Genomic DNA, 18,775 nt, shown 5'->3' with positions numbered 1-18,775 from the left:
TTAGCACCCTTCCAGATAAGCAAAACAATCAGTGAGGATTCATTGCCAGTTCCTGGAGAGTGACGCTAGAATGGACGGTGCCAGCTTTGGCTCACGGCCAGCACTTTCATCTCTCTGAGTCAGAGACCTTGAGCACAGAATCAAGGCCAACACCGGAATGCAGCACTGAGGGAGTGCTGCATTGTAAGAGATGTCGTCTTTCAGAGAACATGTGAAAATGAGAGCGTTTCTGCCCTCAAAGTGTATGTACAAGATCCTGTTCAGATATTTTAATGGAATTGAGCAGGCTCCAGGAGCCGCAATAGTTGCAGGTACCCTTCCCCTACCTTCTATAGCTTAAGGTGTCCTTGAAATTCAGGAACTTGTCCATCTTCCATCTGAAGGACTGCAGTAAATCAATGTTTAATGCACATTTTGGTAATCTATTTCAGAAATTGATGACACAGTGAAAGGGAATATTTGATAGCGTCTAATCTAATTCTTTGGTTTCATATTTATAGGAATGCTTCTTTATTCTCCAATTCCAATCAGGCTCAGATAACCAATCCACCCAAACATAATCTATTTCCACCATCATTTAAAAATATTGAATCATATAGTGGTGGCTTGAGACACACATTGGAGACTTTCAGTAGTTAACAAAGGGGTTTATTGGTGAAAGGCAAAGGCAGTTAAGTAACAAGCACCGAACACAATACAACAGGTCCACGCTGCCCGGGGTCCTGCTCCCAGGACCCCGCACAAACACCCTATTGGCTGAGGTTCACGCGCTCCTGCGTGATTGGCCCTCAGCAGGTCGTGTGGCCCGTCGAGCCCGCTCCCTTAAAAGGGCGGCGTTACCACACATCAAAGTCTAGGCTTCTCCTGTGAACAAGACCCAGTTTTAACTGTTTTAAATTTATTCATTCAGGGAATGTGAGGGTGTCACTGGCAAAGCCAGCATTAATTACCCAGTCCTAGTTGCCCCTCACAAGGTTTTGGTGAGCCACCTTCTCAAATTGCTGCAATCTATGAGGTGCAAATACTCCCACAGCACTATGAAAGTCAAGAATTTTGACCCGGCAATGATGAAGAATGGTAGCTTATATGTCCAAGTCAAGTCAGTTCTGCGACTATGAGGGTAACTTGCAAGGGGTGGTGTTCCCCCATACATGCTGTCCTTGTCCTTCTAGGTGGTAAGATTGTGGGATTGGAAGTTGCTGCCAGAGAAGCCATGAAGGGTTGCTGCAGGGAATTTTGTAGATGGTACCCACTGCAGCCACTGTGCGCTAGTGGTAGAAGGAATGTACGTTTAATTTGATGGATAGGCTGTCAGTAAAGTGAACTACTTTGTCTTGGATGGTCTTGAGCTTCTTGAATGTTATTGGAGCTGTACTCATCCAGGAAATTCCTTTAAGTCTGTCCTGGTAGCTAAAAGACCTGAGCCTAGACATCATTTTCATGATCCTTCCCTGAGTCTTCACTAAGATTTCTATATTTTCCATCAATAAGATGTGATATGATTGTCGTTTTTTTCTTTCTGTTGTTTCCGCACTGGTCTGATTAAGACTTTTAAAACTCACATGAGTAATGTTGACTTTGTCAATGGTGTGAAACCTGTCAATCCCATTGCAGAAATACAAACGTATGAAATTCACGGCCAAGGAAAGACCAATTGGTCCATCAAGCCGGCTCCACCCATCATGATGCATTGGGATCAGCCACTTCTGTCCCTCCTCCTAACAATGTAATCTCCTGGAACAGACGGGAGAAAGGAAATGGTGGTACGGTGGCACAGTGGTTAGCACCGCTGTCTCAGTGCAATTTAGCATGACCAATTCACCTACCCTGCGCATCTTTGGGTAGTGGGGCCGAAACGCACGCAAACACGTGGAGAATGTGCAAACTCCACACAGACAGTGACCCAGGGCCGAGATCAAATCTCGGACCTCGGTGCCGTGAAGAGGCAGTGCTAACCACTGCGCCACCGTGCTGCCCACCCACGTTCAATTCTGACCTCCGGTGACTGTGGAGTTTGCACATTCTCCATGTGTCTGTGTGGCTTCCCCGCCGGGTGCTCCGGTTTCCTCCCACAGTCCAAGTGAGGTGGATTGACCATGCCAAATTACCACTTCAGTCCAGAAATGGTACGGTGGGAATATATTAATAATTGTCACAAGTAGGCTTACATTAACACTACAATGAAGTTACTGTGAAAATCCTCTAGTCGCCACACTCTGGCGCCTGTTCGGGTACATTGAAGGGGAATTCATAATGTCCAATTTACATAACAAGCACGTCTTTCGGGACTTGTGGGAGGAAACTGGAGCTCCTGGAGGAAACCCACGCAGACGCGGGGAGAACATGCAGTCTCCGCACAGGCAGTGACCCAAGCCGGGAATCGAACCCGGGTCCTCAGCGGTGTAGGCAGCAGTGCAAACCACTGTGCTAGGGCTACTAGGTGAGATGCTCTATCGGAAGGCCGGTGCAGATTCGATGGGCTGAGTGGCCACCATCTGCACTGTTGAGATTCAATGAAAATCCCACCCAAGGCTAATAAAGGAAAATCGAGCTGGAAAATTTCTCTCCGACCCCGTCAGGCAATCAAAACCAATGCAGGGGGTAACATAACGGGTGGTTGAATGGGTATCATCTGTTTTGCATTAACCACAACCGTCAATCACTATTCCCGATTCATTTTCATAGCTCTCTTATTCTTTCCAACTTTAATGGTATTTGATACTAGATAATGGCCTCAGCCCTTTATCCTGTCGTCTTGGGTAAAAGGGAAATTTGCAGCACTGACATCCCTCTTGAGGCAAATGTTTTCACATTGTCAGGAAATGGGGGCAATGTTGAGTCATCTATCTTTGTATTATGGATATTGGAAATAGAGTGTAGCTTTAAGTAAGGTTAATTCTGTGTGTCTGTATTAAGGGTTAGAAGGAGTAATTAGAAAGGGTTAGAAGCAGTAATTGTGAGGCTGGTTCCATGTTTTGTTTTGGGTTGTTTGTGGTTAATCTGTTATTTCAGTATCTCACAAGCCCAATGTTGTCATCCTCTAAAAAGCATTTCACCCCTGCAGCCTCATGGCGCTGAGGTCCCAGGTTCGATCCCGGTTCTGGGTCACTGTCCGTGTGGAGTTTGCACATTCTCCTCGTATTTGCGTGGGTTTCGCCCCCACAACCCAAAGATGTGCAGGGTAGGTGGATTGGCCACACTAAATTGCCCTTAATTGCAAAAAAATAATTGGGTACACTAAATTTATTTTTAAAAATATAAAAAGCATTTCACAAAATCTCAAAACTAAAATAACCGGCTATTTATAATTAAACATGGAAAGTTTTTTAATGCACAATGAGGAATCAAATGCATAATTACTTGCCTTCCTTCTGCCCTTGGCATGCTTATTTTTCATCTTTTCGAACTGTTGTCAGGGGTTATTGATGAGAATGAGAACATGTCAGCTTTTAAGTACACTTTAGTTGATGTATATTGATTGGTATGTCCCTGTAATCCTCTAAGTGTGCGGGAAGGCAAGATTTAAAGACTTGAAAAAGATTGGAGACTCTGTGATATGCTGAGCTGGAACATTATCCTTTCATTTCTGGGACCTGGGTTCACCCACAGTCCAGATCAATGAGGTATTGACTGCCCTCTCTGCTCCTGTGAGGATGGTGCAGTAAATAAATCTGTGGTGATCTGAGCCTTGCTTCTTTTAAGTCAGAGCTCACTGTGCAAAATTGCCCACAGATCGGAGTTAAGTTAGTTTCACCTGGAAACAGACTGTAAGGATACAGCTGGTGGAGGAAACAGGATTAGCACTGGTACAACAGGGGCTGCTCTTCGTAAGTGTGGATTCAGGGGGCGGCATTCTCTGTATCAGAAACAATAAGTGTTGACGCCTGAATTGAATCGGTGGACTTCCACGACATCTAAATTGGTGCTGGAACAATTTATGATCTGTTAATGGGCTAGCACTGGCGCCACTTGGGACTCGATTGATTCCAATGAAAAATGGTATCCAATTCGCCGGGGTCGAGTTTGTCACTCGAGAAGCTGACAAGCTGCAGCCACATATTAGCACTCCACTCCCCACACAAACTCATCCCAGCCAACAAGATGGCAGCACGGAGAGCGGCACCCCAGTTTGCGGACGCAGAGCAGGAGACCCTGGAGGAGAGTCAGGCCACCCTGTTCCCCGGGGTGGTAAGGAGGCTGCCACCTGCTGCCGTACACAGGGTCTGGGCGCAGGTGGCAGAGACCATGAGCGTTGTGGGCCCCACCGCAAGGATCGGACAGCAGTGCAGAAAGAAGCAGCACAACCTCCTCAGGGTGGCCAGGGTGAGTAGGCAGCACTGTGCCCCTAGCACCAATCCCCGTATCCAAGCCCCCCACCCGGAGGGCAACCAAACCCTATCTTCCGGCAGTGTGCAAGCTCCCCACCCAGCACCCATACCGGCCATCATGGCCGGGTGCCCTGGCCACAAAGACCACCAGCTGCCTACCCCCTATGCTGCCCATGCCCTATAGTCTAACACTGCACATTCTGTCTCCTCCCTAGGAAAAGGTGGTGCATAACCGGAAAATCGCAGGGGGACCGGTAGGCCTGCGGTCACTCATCGCTGCAGAGTGGCGGGCACTGGACCTAGTCGGGAGGGCAGTTTCTGAGGCAAAGGTTGGCATTGGGCAACCAGGTGAGACCTGCTTGCTGCATTGTTGTTTCCCATGGCATGTGTGGCATGACCCCTACCCTACACCCCCCCCACATCACCCCCTCACACTCCAACCCACGATCCAATCATGCATCATGCCTTGTGTTTTGCAGGATCACCTGACACAAGGCAGGCCTGGCTGCTGTCCCCCACCCCCACTCCAAGTAATTTCCAGCCACGAGGAGGCAATGGACAGTGACACAAGCTCTCAAATGCCAACCCGAGACACCCGGAGCACATGTCCGGTGACGACACTGACTTTCCGTCACTGCGGTCTCCAACACCCTCCACCATCCCAGAGACACTCAACTCGACTGGGCATGTTAGTGAAGAGGCTCCTGGGGCACTATCTGGTGCGCACCACACGTTTGCTATGGTACATCAGGTGGAGGTAGGAACCTCCGAGGGGGCGCACCGATCCCAGGGACTAGCTGCTATCTAGATGGGTCTTGGGCATCTGGAAAGGGTGGTCCAATCGATAATGGAGAGGCAGACACAGAGTCAGAGGCAACATGAGGGGCTGTCAGCAACCATCCAGCACCTGGAGGTGCAGTTGGAGGAATCAAACCATGTGCAGGCTAAGAGGCGGTTCCGACAATGTGTGCCACCCAGGCTAACATCGTATGGGTGGCATCTGCGGTGGAACATAGAACATAGAACATTACAGCGTAGTACAGGCCCTTCGGCCCTCGATGTTGCGCCGACCTGTGAAACACTCTAAGGCCCATCTACACTATTCCCTTATCATCCATATATCTATCCAATGACCATTTGAATGCCCTTAGTGTTGGCGTGTCCACTACTGTTGCAGGCAGGGCATTTCACGCCCTTACTACTCTCTGAGAAAAGAACCTACCTCTGACACCTGTCCTGTATCTATCTCCCCTCAATTTAAAACTATGTCCCCTCGTGCTAGACATCACCATCCGAGGAAAAACTCTCACTGTCCACCCCATCTAATCCTCTGATCATCTTGTATGCCTCAATTAAGTCACCTCTTAACCTTCTTCTCTCTAACGAAAACAGCCTCAAGTCCCTCAGCCTTCCCTCATAAGATCTTCCCTCCATACCTGGCAACATTCTGGTAAATCTCCTCTGCACCCTTTCCAATGCTTCCACATCCTTCCTATAATGCGGCGACCAGAATTGCACGCAATACTCCAAATGCGGCCGCAACAGTGTTTTGTGCAGCTGCAACATGACCTCATGGCTCCGAAACTCAATTCCTCTACCAATAAAAGCTAACACACCGTACGCCTTCTTAACAACCCTCTCAACCTGGGTGGTAACTTTCAGGGATCTATGTACATGGACACCGAGATCTCTCTGCTCATCCACACTACCAAGAATCTTACCATTAGCCCAGTACTCTGTCTTCCTGTTATTCCTTCCAAAATTAATCACCTCACACTTTTCTGCATTAAACTCCATTTGCCACCTCTCAGCCCAGCTCTGCACTGGAGGCTTTGGGGGCGAAGTTATCAGCCATGGGTCAAGATGTCCAAAGCTCTTACAGGTGGATATAAAAGATCACTTCAAGGTATTTTAGAGAAAAAAATAAGTTCTATCCTCGTCAGTCTTCATCCCTCAACCAACATTACGAACACATATATTATCTAGTCATCATCTCATTGGCGTTTGTGGGGCTGGCTTTGTAAATTGGCAGTTGTATTTCTACATTACAACAGTGATTACACTTAAAGCATTGGCTGAAAAGTGCTTTGGAATGTTGTATGGACATGAAAGGTGCTCTAAGACCATAAGTTTTTCTTGAGTATCTCTTAAAAAAATATGTTGTCAAAGTTTTTCATCTTGCACTCATCAGAACATTCGCAAGAATACCAGTGTCAGGGGAAACAAGAACAAAGAACAAAGAAAAGTACAGCACAGGAACAGGCCCTTCGGCTCTCCAGCCTGTGCCGACCATGCTGCCAGTCTAAACTAAAATCTTCTGCATTTCCGGGTTCCGTATCCCTCTATTCCCATCCTATTCATGTATTTGTCAAGATGCCCCTTAAACATCACGATCGTCCCTGCTTCCACCACCTCCTCCGGCAGCGAGTTCCAGACACCCACTACCCTCTGTGTAAAAAACTTGCCTCGTACATCTCCTCAAAACTTTGCCCGTCGCACCTTAAACCTATGCCCCCTCAGGTAAAAAAAGAGTTATTTTCTGTGCCTTTAAGCAGGAGTTACCCTGTGTACGACCACTGACACAATGACCGCCACCAGAAGTCATCGCGAACTGGATCTTGCCCTCACTTGAATATGCCTGCACCGGAATATCCCAAGGCGCAGAATCCACCTGGAAGACCTCGCTGCGGTGTGCTTTAGCACAAACTTGACCGAGGTGTAACACCACTTGGGGGGTGGGGTCTCCCAGGCAATCAGAGGCCCCCCGGTGGTCGGGCTCTGGGCAGGGTGGTACCCTGGCACCCCCCCCCATGCCTCCCGGGCATCTTGGCAGCACCCATCCTGACATTGCCAGAGTATGGGCACTGGCTGAGTGCAAGTCTGGTAGCGCCAAGGTGTCTTGCTGCCAGTTTGCCCGTGCCAGAGATCAGTCCCAGGAGGTCCCTGTCCTTACGAGGGGGGCTTGAGTTGGGATGTTGGGGGGGGACCCGAGTTGGGATGTTGGGGGGGACCGGAGACTTTATACTGAGAAGAGAGCTGGTTGGTTGGCAAGTGGACTTTGATGGTAAGATATTGCCATGGTGGCAAGTGGACTTTGATTGGTAAGGCATTGCCATGGAGAATATACCAATTCATGGTGGCTGACAGGTAACTGCGAAGCATTGCTTGAAAATTTAAACAGGGCAGCTTGACTGATTAGTCAAGGCATTGCGCTGAGGAATGAACCAGCGATCATCTATCACTTAAATAAGCAAAATACTGTGGATTCTGGAATCTGAAATAAGAAGACAATGAGGAAAAACTCAGCAGGTCTGGCAGCATCTGAAGGAAGAAAGAACGTTCTGAGTCTCTTTGGCTCTTCATCAGGGCTAAAGAGAAGAAAAATGTGTTGGATATGAAACTGCAGCTTCAGAGAGATTGCAACAAGGTGTAGCAACTTCAAGAACAAAAGACAAATGGCCTGGTGTGGGAGAGAGGGTTATTGCATTGTGGCAATATATGTATGGGATATTTTAAAATGGGGTTTAAGATAGAGGAGTAAGGTCACAGTCTAAAGTTGTTGAACGCAATGTTGAGTCCTGAGGGCTGTAATGTACCCAACCAGAAGATGAGGTGTTGCTCCTCCAGCTTGTTTTAGGCTTCACTGGAACATTGCAGCAGACCAAGGATGAACATGTGCGCATGAGAGCAAGGTATTGATTTAAAATGGCAAACAATGGGAAGGTTGGGGTCATGCTTACGGACTGAGTGAAGGTGTTCTACAAACTGGTCCATCCAGTTTGTGGTTAGTCTTCTCTTATTTTGTTTAGCTGAAACAGGTGCAAGGTGTGTACATGTTCTTTCTGCCTGCAAAGAACAGGGCCTGTGTATTAATATTTGTAGCTTCCAGTACATGCAAATGTGTCACACTGCGAGCCTAATTGATAATCTTAAATTGGTTATCAGTGTACTTTTTAGCACACTGGGGATTATTTAGAAAATATTATCCAATTGCAGAATCATATCTACTGTTGGACACTGTTTTGAGTTTTGCAAGCACAGGCTGGTTGAATACAGTCTGTACTTTGCTCAATGTGAACAGTGGCTGGGACATGGTGTTTGATACGATCCTCCAGTGTTGGGACGTATGGCCTACATACCTACCATCACGCTAGCACTGAACTTCATATACCACATTACTCATATGCATGAAAGGCAGAATGTCCTTTTGGTTTGACAGCGGCATCCTGTTAATGGCAAACACCACTAATGTTTCTACTGCATTATAGCAGCGTCAAACCCTTGCTTCACCTGTTACTCAAACTTTTCAGATACCTTGTCCACGCAAGGTCATCTGAGGTAGACTCGGAATGTTTCAGGGCCTTAGGCCCGTTCATGAGTTTGAACAATATGCAGCATAAAATGATCTGATCAGGGCAGCTATTATCTTGCCAGATGCTTTTGAGGCACCTTATTTCAGCATCAACTTTATTTCATAGATTTAATAGAATTTACGGTGCAGAAGGTGTCCATTTGGCCCATCGAGTCCGCACCGGCCCTTGCAAACAGCACCCTACTTAAGCCCACGACTCCACTTTATCCCCGTAATCTAACCTAACCTTTTGGACACTAAGGGGCAATTTAGCATGGCCAATCCAAGTAACCTGCACATCTTTGGACTGTGGGTGGAAACCACAGCACCCAGGGGAAACCCATGCAGACACGGAGAAAAGTGCAAACTCCACACAGTCATCTGAGGCTGGAATTGTACCGTACCCGATCCCTGGAGCTGTAAGGCAGCAGTCCTAACCACTGTGCTACCGTGCTGCCCTATTTACAAGGTTGCCGATAAGGCCAATCCTATAGCAAGAATCCGAAATCGTGTATTCACCAGTGAAGGTAGGCTTGCTGTAGACTGTGGTAGCAAACCCATTGGCAGATTCCTCAACTAGTACATCAAGGAAAGGGAGTTAATTTGACTGCTCAATTTCGTAGGTGAATTTGAGCGCAGGATGGAGTCCATTAAGACATGTAAGGAAATTATTTTATGCTGCTATGGATTTAGGTATAGCGAAGGTATCATCCACATAGCGGAAATAGGCAAGGGATATAAGGTTAGGTGTCATTCCATCAAAGGCACAGGGCCATGTTCTTTGCAGACAGAAAGACTATGTACACACATTGCGCCCATTTCAGTTAAAGAAAATAAGTGATAGCTGTTTGCTGGTTCATACCTCAGGGTAATGCCTTGACCAATCAGAATTAAGCTACCTGGTTTAAATTTTGCTTGGCTATTAACTCTCAGTCATCACAAACTGGTGCATTCTCCATGGCAATGCCTCCACCAATCAGAGTCCACTTGCCAACTAATCAGGACCCTCTTCCCATAACAGAATAAAGTTGTTGTTCCCCCGAGATTCATATTATTGCGATTGTCCTGAGGAGTGCAAACGAAAAACTTGGACAAAATGTCTTGTTCAGCAATAAAGGACAATAAATCTTTATCTCTTTCTTTAATTGACAGATTCTTGAAAAAAACACAGATCCAGCCACAAGACCTCCCATCCTGAGACTACTATGCAGTGTTACCTCAGCTCATTACAAGTTTTTCGCTTGTATGCTCCCCCCCCACCCCCCGCAACGCCCTGCCCCGCCAACTTACTGTTTCTGAGGAATCAGTTAATCACGGCAAAAGCTCAGTGTGTCCAGGGGCAACGCATTCACTGAGGCAAAGAAGAATGTGTCTGTGTACATTTTAAGGGCATATCCCAGTGGGTAAAGAGTTGAGTTCAGGCAGACTGACTACAGCTGCTCCATCTCTCCCCTGACTTGTGTGGAGGAGCAATTAAATGAAACACATGAATATTTATAAATCAGACAGGCCTGTTAAATTATGTATATGGAGATAAAACCCAAAAGTTGCTTTAAACAAAGGGATTCTTATTTATTTGGATTGAGTTTGAGAGTCTCTTCACTACCCTAAATTTGGATGAAGTACATACCCAGTTACAGGGTCTATAGCTACATTACATGACTGAATCAACATAGAGGTTGCCGGGAGCTTGTTTTAAGTGCAATGAAGGCTAAGTACAGGAGAAAATGCATAATTAAGTAGGAACACTTATCCATCAGCCAAATGAAAGCAGCTTTGCTGAACTTCTTCCCTGTTTGTCAGGATAATAAACGTGAATGCAAGATAGGCCCAGCGGGAGCAATAGAGTTCTCCATCTAATTACAGCCCAGAAAATTAATTAAAAGCTTTAATCAGGCACAACGCATTGCCCTTACGCCAGTGAAAAAAGAACATTTCAGAGCTTCAGATAGCATGCATTACCTTTTAAGAAAACTAATGAGTGGAGTGTAGTTAATGATGACATTAGGCACTGGGAGTTCCTACACTGCATGGATAAATATGTGGGTTCACTGAAATCTCAAATCTTTTAGACCTGCTAATGACCTCTCTTGCTCTCCTGATGTACAGTCCTTTCAGTAATGTCTTCCCTTTGTACCTTCTGTAAACCACGAACATGAAGTACCTTCAGGCTATTTAGCAAGAATCCTAGCTGAGACTAGTTGTACTCTTGTCTATAACAGCTTGCACTTTTCAGCAGCAATCACTAGATACCTATTGAGAGTGGGGGTCCTACTTTTCCCTGTGTGACTGCCACTCTATCAAATCACAATAATGCAGTTAGTTGTATCTCTATAACAATAATTTGCATTTGTACAGTGCCTTAAAAATGGTAAAAATATCCCTCACTGTTGCTGGGGCAAAATCCTGGAGCTCCCTCAATAACAGCACAACCTGGATCTTTACCCCACATGGACTGCGGCGGTTCAAGAGGGTGGCTCACCACATTCTTTCAAGGGCATTTGGGTTGGGCACTAAATGCTGGTGGCGTCACTGACACTCATGCCTTGGAAGAACAAAAAAAAACCTCAAGGTCCGGGATTCTCCGACGCAGCGCCGGAGAATCCCCGGGGGGGAGGCGCGAATCCCGCACCGCCACCCCGACTTAGTTATTCTCCAGCGCCGTTTTTTGGGCGGCAGCAGGATTCCCGCCCCGCTGGTCGGGGGGGGGCCGTTGACTGCGGCACCCCCCCCCCCCCCCCCCCCGGCGATTCTCCGGGCCCCGATGGGCCAAGTGGTCGATGAGTTTTGCCCAGTCCTGCCGCCGTGGGTTACTCACCTCGCACACGGTGGGACCTGGAAGGTAAGTGTGCGGGCGGGTGATTTAGTCCCAGAGTTTCATGGGGGCGTACTTTACTCCGTGCCAGGCCCCTGTAGCGCTCCGCTATATTGTCCTGGGGCCAGCATGGAGAAGGGAAACCCTGCGCATGCGTGGAAATACGCCAGCCGTTCTGTGCAAGCGCAAACTCGCGCGGGCAGTTCGGCGCCAGCTGGAGCTGTGGAACAACTCTGGCGCCAACCTAGCCCCCTAGAGAGGGGAGAATTCCTTACTTTCGGGGGCCGTTGATGCCGGAGTGGTTGGCGCCAGTTTTCCCCCGGCATGGGGACATAGCCTCATTATTGGAGAATCCCACCCATGGTGTTTCACAGGTCTACAATCAAAAGTCAACTAATTGACAAGGAGGCAAAGAACGTTAGGACAGGTGACCAAAAACATGGCCAATGAGGTGGGCTTTAAGGGGATCTTAAAGGAGGAGAGGAAAGTGGAGTGGTTTAGGGAGTTTAGAGCCTGCACAACTGAAGGCGCAGCTGCCAATGGTGAGGTAATTGCAATTCGAAATCCAATTGGAGGAATACTGAGTGTCATGTGAGAGTACCTTTAAGAAATGGATGCTTAAGCAATGTATCTTTAAGAAATGGAGCAGTTCATATTACTGAAGTGTTGTCAGAGGGTGGGAGGAGTTGAGCTGAGCTCACTTCTGCTTTTTGGGAGTTTTACTTTCAGTTTTGAGAGAGCAGCTGAAAAGTGCCTGACTGGTTTGCTGAGAGCTGCATGAAGAAAAAGAGCTTGGGTGTGTCTGTGTTTGCAGTGAGCTAGATCTGCGGTGATCTATGCCAGGAAAGACTATCTCTGAATCCTTTGGGTGATTTAAACTCATAATAGTAACGTCTTTAAACTGATGTGTTTCTGTTTAAAGGTGTTAAGTCTTTTGGAGGTTTGAAGGAACATTTTGAGGGATTATTTAGTGCTGTATTATTTTTGGGGTTATCTTTGAAGGGGTGTTAAGGGATCCAATGTTTATTTAAAAAGGTTAAGTTGAATTCATGGAAATAACATTGTTTTGTGTTTAAAAACTCACGTGTCCATAATTGTAATACCACACCTGGAGACCAAGCCGTGTGCTTCAAAAGCAACAATCCATTAAGGGGAGAGGTTGGTTGAACTCCATGATACATTTTGGGGTTCTGAAAACGCCACTCCCATAACATGATTTCATGGAGGGCTGAAGGGCTGGAGTAGGCTACAGAGATAGAGACGAGTGAGGTCCTGGTAGAATTTGAAAACAAGGACAAGAAATAAATCACTGCAGGTGGAAACCCAACCAACAGGCCTGGAACGCACTATAAGTAACTTCATTTGAAGCCTACTTGTGACAATAAGCGATAAAGAAAGAATAAAGATCTCCCATGACAATGTAAAGTGCTTTGAGGTGCCCAATGATTGTGAAGGGCGCTATATAAATCCAAGTCTTTTTTGATGTCTATCTGAGCCAGTACAGCTTCAAGGCCCAAAAGCTGGACATAACTGAACACAGACTGGGTGCTCTATCCTCTGCACTTTTCTTTCCCTGGGAGTACAGATTCTGAACTGTTAGGGGGATGTGAACCATCAGATATGGGTGCTTTCCCTCCCTGTCATCAAGCAGCTGCCAGTACCACTCAGCAACGGTTTAGCCAAAGTATGCAAGTCAATGCAGAAATTGTACAGATGCAACCGTTTTCATCAGAATCTCTATCTCTGCTTGACTATCTTCTTTCCTTATATTTAGTTAAGGGTTAAGGGGTGCTAATGGCAAAATGGAGTTTAGACCACAATCAGATCAACCATGATTTTATTACATGACGGAGCAGATTCAAAGGGCTGGATGGCCTCCTCCTGCTCCTCGATACCCCAAATATAGGATCATGTCATTCAGGATTTAGATTCTTTTTTTGGGTTCATGTGCATTAGACACGATGGTTTTATTAAAGCTGGTTCGTTGTCCTGAAGGAGGCATGTGCTTACAGCATTACCGACTGTAAATAAATGTGAGGCTGAATAAAGATTGGCTCCAGTAGTTGACCAATTGGCCGTCCAGAATAGAACACAGAATTGTTGTTTTGAATCTAAACAAAACAATGCAGGATGAGTTGGCTAAGGTATATTGGGAAACTACATCTCAAAATATGTTACAAAAGAGCATGACTAGCATTTAAAAATTTAGTGCATAATTTGTAACAAATTCCTTAAGGCGCAAAAGTCTCACAGCAGAAATGGTGCAGTCATACCTAACAAGAGGAGTTAATAGATCAAATGTTGATAACGCTGGCATAAAGAATAATGGGCTTGAGGAATTGAAGGAATTTAAGGAAAAGGACAACTGAATATGAGAGGAAACCTAAGAATAGATTGTAAACATTTCAATAGGCACGCAAATAGGAAGATATAATTGAAACTAAATGTGGGGCCCATCAGAAGACGAAACAGATAATCTTAAAATGGGCAATAAGAAATGGCAGAGACTAAATAAATACTGGTCGGGATTCTCCATTTGGGAGACTAAGGGGTGGATACTCCGTTTCAGAGATGAAGGGCGGGATTCTCCGTTGCCCGACGCCAATATCGTAATTGCCCAATCTTCTAATGCCCAAATCAGGGGCGGTTGTGGTTTGACGCCGGTTTTTGAGTTTTCGCTCCCTCCGAAATGGCGTCATCATGTTGCGCGCCGCACGCCATTAGAAAGGCGTTGGCGCGTCATCAGAAGCCTCTCCCTCAATGCTCCGCCCCCGATGGGTTGAGTTCCCGACGGCGTGGAACATATGCTATTTTATTTTGTTGACCCCGCTTGGCGGCTGCAGACTGTGTCCAGCGCTGCCACAGTCGGGGGGGGGGGGGGGGGGGGGGGGGGGGAACCGTGTCGCAGGCCAGGGGGGGCCTTCGCCGAGGACTGGGGGGAATGGTGGGGGGGTGGTGAGGGGGGTTACTGGGGGTCATTATTTGGCAGGCCGGGCCGGCACCATGTTGCACAGTGAGGCTGCTGCCGTGAGCATGTGTGGCCATGGGCCCGGCCATTCCCCAGCTGTTTTTGGCGTGGGAGCTGGGAGCTTAACCCGGTGTGGCTGCTAGCCCCCCCCAACAGTCCCGGAATCAGTGCAGCTGTAGTGCCGTTTTTTCTAGCATAAAACGCCACTGTTCCCACCCTGGCGTCAGCACTTAATGTGGAAATTGGAGAATCAAGCCCATGGCGGAATGCGACACCGGAATCTGAAAACGCGATTGGGCAGAGAATCGCACATGAGCCACAAATTGTGGCTGGCGCCGGACAGAATGCCATGCTCTGGTACCTCAACAGCGGTGTCATTGCATTCTATTCCATACGTACTGTAAACGCTGTTGCTATACCATTAACGGGCCTGACATGGTATTCTCCGGGGCCTCCGTGGTGCTCTGTTTCTGCCAGGAGGAATTACCGATGTTGAGGTTCACTTGTGGTTTTAAAAATCAAGAAACAGGTGCCGTGGCTGCTGAGTGAGAGAGAGAAGGTTGGTTATGTTCCTAGAGGTGCGTCTGTGGGCTGCTGGATCTGCCGGTGGTGGGGGTGGGGCGTCTGTCAGGGTCGGTGCGGGGGGCTGGGGTGGGTAGTGGAGCAGGGGATCGGCCGTGGAGTTGGCGTGACCCCCGAGATTGGGGTGCTATCTTGGCATGTACCGCCATTTCCGCAGCCTGCAGGGCAGCCATCTTGCTGCGCTCTCCACTGACTGCCCACTGTGGCCAGTGGCTGCGCAGAGTGACACCAGCCATATGGATGAACTCACTCACCCCCTACGATCCACAACCAACCCCTCCCTCCACCCCCACAGCCCCCTCCACAACCCACAACCAGACTCTGGCCACCGGTGGGGCATCACGCGGCCCACCCAAGGGAAACTTCCATGGTAACCCCTACGGAAGGGCGGCGGGCGGTGGTTGCGATCATACAGCTGCAATGGGTAGTCCCAGCAACAGTTACCCCTGCTGGGCCAAGAGGTCCCCACAGTGCCGACAGGGCGAAGGGTGTGGTGCGGAAGTCAGAGTGCCAGGTAGAACGGGCAAGGAGGGTTAGGGATGTGAGAGGATCATGGGGGGCAGGGGCTGCAGTGCAAATTGGGATTTCTGGGATGGTGGAGGGTGTTCGAGCCAGCTGTGACGGAAAGTCAGTGTCTTCCCTGGACTGGTGCTCCAGGGTGTCTCGGGCTGGCATCTGGGGCTGGCGTCACTGTCTGTTGTCGCCTTGTTGCTGGTATTTTCTTGGGGTTGTGGCCAGGGTCGGGAAAGGATGGTGGAAGAAGAATGGATTGGAACTTTCAAATGGACATATCCTGAAGGGGAAAGAAATGTAGGATAATGGAGAAAGTGCAGAGTAAGAGGGAATATTTGGGATAGTTTATTGAAAGAGCCAACCCAGACAAAATAGGTTAAATTTTCCCTTCTGTGCTCTGTAAATCTTCAATTTTATGAGTATGACATGCTGGCGGCAGACTCTATGTTACCAAATTTATTAGTATTTCCATCAATAATACTACAGCAGAGGGCAGCAGAGCAGAGCTCCTGATCAGCTGTTCTGGGGAAATTTGCATACGTGCAGTGCGGTCAGCCTAAGTTGAAGGTGAACCTGTGAAGAAGACCCAAGGAGTTTGAGTGAAGTCAAGCATCCAGCAGAGGGCAGCAGAGCAGAGCTCCTGATCAGCTGTTCTGGGGAAATTTGCATACGTGCAGTGCGGTCAGCCTAAGTTGAAGGTGAACCTGTGAAGAAGACCCAAGGAGTTTGAGTGAAGTCAAGCATCCAGCAGAGGGCAGCAGAGCAGAGCTCCTGATCAGCTGTTCTGGGGAAATTTGCATACGTGCAGTGCGGTCAGCCTAAGTTGAAGGTGAACCTGTGAAGAAGACCCAAGGAGTTTGAGTGAAGTCAAGCATCCAGCAGAGGGCAGCAGAGCAGAGCTCCTGATCAGCTGTTCTGGGGAAATTTGCATACGTGCAGTGCGGTCAGCCTAAGTTGAAGGTGGTTTGTGGAGGGGCTGTTGTCAAGAGATAGTTAAACCCGAAACACTTTGTGAGTGTTTCCCACCCTACCTCCTCCTCTAACCAACCCCCCCACCCCACGGTGGTTGGGAAGCGGGAGCAGGGGCCTGTCGTGAAGGTGAGTGAGTGCCTTTAAATTTGCTTACCTTTCAGCGGGAGCAGGGTTTGTGGTAATATCAGGTAAGCTCTTCCTTTTTCTTTTTCTTGTGTTTTTTTAAATCTAGAGGTGATGTCAGGGAAGGCAGTGCAATGCTCCTCCTGCAGAATGTTTGAGGTGAGGGACGCCGTCAGTGTCCCTGCCAATTTCATCTGTGGGAAGTGCACCCAACTCCAGCTCCTCAAAAACCGTGTTAGGGACCTGGAGCTTGAGCTGGATGAACTTCGGATCATTCGGGAGGCAGAGGGGGTCATAGATAGGAGCTTCAGGGAAGTAGTTACACCAAAGACTGGAGATAGATGGGTAACTGTAAGAGGGACTGGGAAGAAGCAGTCAGTGCAGGGACCCCCTGCGGTTGTTCCCCTGAGTAACAAGTATACCGTTTTGGATACTTGTGGGGGGGACGACTTACCAGGGGTAAGCCATGGGGTACGGGTCTCTGGCACGGAGTCTGTCCCTGTTGCTCAGAAGGGAAGGGGGGAAAGGAGTAGAACATTAGTAATTGGAGACTCAATAGTCAGGGGCACAGATAGGAGATTTTGTGGGAGCGAAAGGGACTCACGTTTGGTATGTTGCCTCCCAGGTGCAAGGGTACGTGATGTCTCGGATCGTGTTTTCCGGGTCCTTAAGGGGGAGGGGGAGCAGCCCCAAGTCGTAGTCCACATTGGCACTAACGACATAGGTAGGAAAGGGGACAAGGATGTCAGGCAGGCCTTTAGGGAGCTAGGATGGAAGCTCAGAGCGAGAACAAACAGAGTTGTTATCTCTGGGTTGTTGCCCGTGCCACGTGATAGTGAGATGAGGAATAGGGAGAGAGAGCAATTAAACACGTGGCTACAGGGATGGTGCAGGCGGGAGGGATTCAGATTTCTGGATAACTGGGGCTCCTTCTGGGGAAGGTGGGACCTCTATAGACAGGATGGTCTACATCTGAACCTGAGGGGCACCAATATCCTGGGGGGGAGATTTGTTAGTGCTCTTTGGGGGGGTTTAAACTAATTCAGCAGGGGCATGGGAACCTGGATTGTAATTTTGGGGTACGGGAGATTGAGAGTATAGAGGTCAGGAGCACAAATTTGACTTCGCAGGAGGGTGCCAGTGTTCAGGTAGGTGGTTTGAAGTGTGTCTACTTCAATGCCAGGAGTATACGAAATAAGGTAGGGGAACTGGCAGCATGGGTTGGGACCTGGGACTTCGATGTTGTGGCCATTTCAGAGACATGGATAGAGCAGGGACAGGAATGGTTGTTGCAGGTTCCGGGGTTTAGGTGTTTTAGTAAGGTCAGAGAAGGGGGCAAAAGAGGGGGAGGTGTGGCGCTGCTAGTCAAGGACAGTATTACGGTGGCGGAAAGGATGCTAGATGGGGACTCTTCTTCCGAGGTAGTATGGGCTGAGGTTAGAAACAGAAAAGGAGAGGTCACCCTGTTGGGAGTTTTCTATAGGCCACCTAACAGTTCTAGGGATGTAGAGGAAAGGATGGCGAAGATGATTCTGGAAAAGAGCGAAAGTAACAGGGTAGTTGTGATGGGAGACTTTAACTTTCCAAATATTGACTGGAAAAGATATAGTTCGAGTACATTAGATGGGTCGTTCTTTGTACAATGTGTGCAGGAGGGTTTCCTGACACAATATGTTGACAGGCCAACAAGAGGCGAGGCCACATTGGATTTGGTTTTGGGTAATGAACCAGGCCAGGTGTTAGATCTGGAGGTAGGTGAGCACTTTGGAAACAGTGACCACAATTCAGTGACCTTTACGTTAGTGATGGAAAGGGAGAAGTATACCCCGCAGGGCAAGAGTTATAGCTGGGGGAAGGGCAATTATGATGCCATTAGACATGACTTAGGATGTGTAGGTTGGAGAAGTAGGCTGCAAGGGTTGGGCACACTGGATATGTGGAGCTTGTTCAAGGAACAGCTATTGCATGTTCTTGATAAGTACGTACCAGTCAGGCAGGGAGGAAAGGGTCGAGCGAGGGAACCGTGGTTTACCAAAGAAGTGGAATCTCTTGTTAAGAGGAAGAAGGAGGCCTATGTGAAGATGAGGCGTGAAGTTTCAGTTGGGGCGCTTGATAGTTACAAG

At 48.1% G+C, this 18,775-nt stretch overlaps 1 protein-coding gene across 1 annotated transcript in view; it reads right to left on the bottom strand.

The window, feature by feature from the left end:
- LOC119968685 (glycoprotein endo-alpha-1,2-mannosidase-like protein) overlaps positions 1–18,775 on the bottom strand; it is a 65,637-nt gene that overhangs the window by 4,379 nt on the left and 42,483 nt on the right. The gene's annotated exons all lie outside the window — the stretch shown is intronic.

Source organism: Scyliorhinus canicula, chromosome 1, assembly GCF_902713615.1.
Source record: "Scyliorhinus canicula chromosome 1, sScyCan1.1, whole genome shotgun sequence".
NCBI lineage: Eukaryota > Metazoa > Chordata > Chondrichthyes > Carcharhiniformes > Scyliorhinidae > Scyliorhinus > Scyliorhinus canicula.
Note: the sequence above shows the minus strand (reverse complement) of the source record. Positions and strands in the feature narration are given on the sequence as shown.